Source organism: Formica exsecta, unplaced genomic scaffold (assembly GCF_003651465.1).
Source record: "Formica exsecta isolate Colony F162 unplaced genomic scaffold, ASM365146v1 scaffold298, whole genome shotgun sequence".
In the NCBI taxonomy this organism is placed as follows: domain Eukaryota; kingdom Metazoa; phylum Arthropoda; class Insecta; order Hymenoptera; family Formicidae; genus Formica; species Formica exsecta.
In genome coordinates, this window is record NW_021850237.1 from 334959 (window position 1) to 340120 (window position 5162).

Sequence of the window (5162 nt, forward strand, 5' to 3'; positions counted from 1 at the left end):
TATATATATATATATATAGATAAACGTAATATATCAAGCATCATATAATAATCTCTTTAATCTAATTTTTTTTGTGATATAAACCGGTATAGTTGTCGCTTAATCAATCATTTTTAACAATCGCTTTGTATGATATATGATAAAATAGTATGTATAAAGTAGCAGTAGCACTTGAAATATGATTTAATTACATTTATACTCTTGATACTAGGTATCATGTTATTCAGATAATGATCACGATTGTCTTGCACAACACTGACTGCCGTTGTATAGATAGATTATATGTATATAGATATAGTATATCGATAGGAAAGAGCTTTTTAACTCTCTTGTCCGAGAATCACATGAAAAAATAATTTGCTCGGAACCTGTTCCTACATAGTTATCTTTTCATAGTTAGTTTTCAGCCTTAAAATGATATGTGATAGACATATTTCGCATACTCATTTATTTATTTACTCTAAATACGAGTTCTCAAACGTTGCAAGGCACCACATACTTTCCGACATAATTTGCATGAAAATTATATATAATTTAATTGGTTTAAATTAGAATTAATTTAAGAAAGAAAGATGCATTTTTAATTAAAGCTATTCAAGATAAAATTAAGATAAAATTATATCATTGGTAGGAGTGAAATAAATATGCAGCGAAAAATTGTAGGGAGGTCCTTTAGCAAGGAACAAGTAACGTGTATATATATATTTCCATCGTAGATGTGCAGCACATACAGGTTCCTGTCTTCATTTCGATGTGCGTACAGATATGTGGATTATAAATTCGTGGCAGTAGAAAAAAATACAAAGATGACAAAACGAATTTATGCCCTTTTTGTTAAAGGCCTTGAAATATTTACAATATTGCAAGTATCGCGAGTAGTGTTGTGCAATATATATATATATATATATATATATATATATGTATAAATAGATAGATATAGTATATCGATAGGAAAGAGCTTTTTAACTCTCTTGTCCGAGAATCACATGAAAAAATAATTTGCTCGGAACCTGTTCCTACATAGTTATCTTTTCATAGTTAGTTTTCAGCCTTAAAATGATATGTGATAGACATATTTCGCATACTCATTTATTTATTTACTCTAAATACGAGTTCTCAAACGTTGCAAGGCACCACATACTTTCCGACATAATTTGCATGAAAATTATATATAATTTAATTGGTTTAAATTAGAATTAAATAAAGTCAAAATTATCTTAAGTCTCTCTTTAATTATTAATTTTCTATAATTCAATATAATTATATTATACAACTTTTTTGTGACTGTCCTAATAAATTAATTTCAAAGCTAAATCACATTAAAAAAGAAAAGAAATAAATTGGAACAGAATATAACAGGAAAAATACGGGTGAAAATGATAAAATACGAAATCGAATCGTTGAAAAATTATATTTTTTCCATTCATTGGCACGAATCGTAAACACAACATAATTTATAAATTAACGTACACAATCATCTTCAATAATTTACACAAATTCTCGTGAGTGTTTCATCATTACAAAAGATAATATGCTTTCGCTTGGGAGTCGGAGATCAAAATCTCTTTCCGAGACAAGCTTTTTTTGTGCCATATAAGAAGGAGGAAGGAGAGATGGGTTTGAGATTCAATATATTTTTTTGTCTCGGTAAAGCCGAGAACATGACGAATGTCTATTGTAAACGCATTGCAACGAATTGTTTTTACCACGTAAGTTAAAATCTCTCTCTCTCCCTCTTCCGGTTCGGTGACGGAATGACGGTAAGAGACAAATGAGTAAAATGGGAAACTGGAACGGGGATGAGGAGAAAATAAGAGAGAAAGTGAGGAAAGAATAGATGAGAGGAGAATAGAAAGCTTGACTCATGAATAACAAAATAAATAATAGAAGCATTAAACATGATTAATCACTTAACAACGTATATATAACTAGAGATAATAATAATAATATTAATAATAATAATTAATAATATTAATAATATTAATAATAGAAATAAAATAATAATCATAATGGCTATACTTGTTAATAATTACAAGAACAAGTCTGGCACGGCAATCGCTTAACTGCCCGAAGACACGTCGAACATGTTTATTCCTTTTTCTCACGTCTTTCCTTACTTTAAATTACTACAAATTTATTACGCAAGAGATTCTGTCAGTTTAAGGCTGAACCGGTGCGAGGGATAACGTCAAGTCAGAGATCTCAATGTTTTTCGATAATTGCCGAAAAAAAGAAAAAATAAAAGAAAAAAAAACAAGAATTTGTAAAGTTATGCGACACATCGAAAACTGGATGGCACTTGAATTAATCGCTTGACTTGAATATGCGAATATAACAACTTTCCGCTTAGGAGCTTGAAGCGTATTGAGCAATTTACTTTTCAATGTAATACAAATGAGTAAATCCATTCGTTAACCTATGAGTATTAATTACGCGAGCAAATGAATTATTCTTCCGCTGCATGAAACAAACTTTTAAAAAATTAGGAACGATATACGTCAAACTGTCGAGATTAATAGATAATAAATCGATTACGAAACAATGCATTGCAAAAGATTTTTAGTTTTTAATCTACAAGACAAACATAATAATTTATCAATTTGTAACACACATAACGATTTCCAATCTAGAAAATTAATTTAATAATCATTTAAATAATTAAATAATTATTATCATCACGATCATAATTATTGTCATTAGATGCCAGATATTGATCTCGCGCTTACAGCTGATTAATTTATAATTCATCGTTTAAAGAAGCACCAACAATTAGGAAAAGTAGTTTAACTTATTTTTAACACAGTCGCATTTTTAGAGTATTATCGATTAAAGAATGAAACAAGTATCCTCCGATTCGACGATCCTCCCTCGCACATCGCACCGTATGATATAAACACCGCTTTTTCCAAGCAATCGTTCGATCGAGGGGGCAAGTAAAATGGCAAGCAGAGAGCGACAATACCTTCTCCTTAATAGCTACTTACTCGTCCCATTCCTCTGGAAACGCTTAATCGGTATTAGGTAGATAATTAGAAAAAACCTCGATATACAAAAATACAGATATACGTACCTATGCGCGCGTAATAGTGCGTGCCACGCATCAGTGCGCGCTGATACATTTTCTATTTGCCGGCGAGGAGGAGGAATAAGAGACATATCGGGGGAAGTGTACACGGAGTTATACATACGTATATGTATAGGATAAGAGTTAAGGACGAAACGCGCTCGCGCGCGGCTCCTCGAAACCAATAAGCTCGAGTATTATGTCGGCGTGTGCTGTTCAGCGAGTCACCATATGGATATATTTTCGTAAAACTATGTGGAATTGACGTTTCCGAGACGAGAGACGAACTTGTCCGCGGGGCCGAACAAACGGATAATACTACGTGATAGCGATGCGTTACCGATTCACAGAGACGGAATATATTTTTTTTTTTATCTCATTTGTACTAATATATAAATATTATAGTTTTAATAGTTTTCAATATTAATCATATAATCAAATCACTTTTATTTTCCTCTCTTTAATTTTTATCTCTCCTCGACGAGGAAGGAAGAGGAGTGACGACATTTTCCGTACTCTGTGATTCTATTGGAACGACATTAGCGTGGTGCAATTTGCCGTTCACTCGATCCGACGACCTTATTCGCGCGGAGATCATGATTCGAATATATTTTAAGATTGTCTTCGTCGATTCACAGCGCAAGATACCTGTCGATTCGCCCTTTTTCGCTTAAGCACCACAACCAGTTCCGATTAATCGCGCCGCAACGCATACACGTTCGATTTTCATAGGAAAACTCGAAGAGATCGTGTATCGATCGCGTCAATTTCAGTTTTCGTTCCTCGATAACAAATCGATGGCGTCAACCCTAATCGTCTCTGATGACGTTCAATATAATTAATTAGCATTAATTTCGAGGTAAGAATAATTTCCAAGCCTCGCATTTGTATAATCCAAGTTTCTTGCGAGATTACACACGCTTCAAGTGTACGTATAAAAAAATATTTTATCTCCTTACTGGCGTGCGGCGGCGCGAATAATTACAATAATTACAATAATAGAACGCAATAATAATGTCAATAGTATTTACTCACTAATTAACGTTATTTCTATACGCTTTATTATGCTTTAACGTCGAGTTTTCTCCTCTCTTTCATCCTCTGCAGGTACAGATATGTTTCTTTCTTTTTTACACTATCATCATCCTTGCGATCATCGACGCCGTTAACGAAATGTCCACTGCAAAGGGACGATCGCGATTACACATTTATAACTATTAATACATCACTGTTTTTCGCAAGTTTTTTCGGCTTCTTTATAGAAAGTCATCTTAACAATTTTTCAAGCAACAACAACTTGAGCAGGTTTCGGGCGAATCGACGAGGCAACCAATGGCGACTCGCTATTTATAGATATAGTCACGTTGAGAAAAATATTGGTGATAAATAAACTCGACGAGAGAAACGATCTTTTGATCGGTGTAGACTTGGTCCTGAATGATCGATGTCTCGTTTAGTATTGAGATTACTGGCGAGATTAATATCACTATCTCGTCACCAATAATTTTTCTCCGAAAAAATCGCGAGCTCGACCGGCGGATATGTTCTAAACAATTGTAATTCTAGAACTGCTCACTGGAGTCTAATGAATCCTCTTTATATTTCTTGCCATATCTTCGATACGATTGTTTTATATAATACGATTTATTAACCATGTTAAAAATTATTTCACAACAATTTGCATTTCAATATATCTATCAGCTAAAGAATATATATATATATATATATATATTGTCAAAATCATGGATTTCATTAGATCTCGATGTGCAGTTTAATGGGGTTGACATGCGTGTTAATCGCGTATTCGAAATGTCAATTTTCGAAGAATTTGGCACGTGTATTCGCGCCGGCGGCGGCTACGTTCAAGTTTTCACTACAGTCAACGATTAGGAAAGTCTTTCGCGAAGAAATAACACGCGACATGATCGATTATGTACATACGATATTATTGGACACGTGGTCGATTTACGAATATGATAAAGATAAACGAAAAAAAAAAAAGAAAAAGAAAAACACGATTCGACTCTGACGCCAAGCTTTTAAGCACCGCTTTCATGTATCTCCGTGCACCGCGCTGCACTTGCGCGGCCGAGCAGGA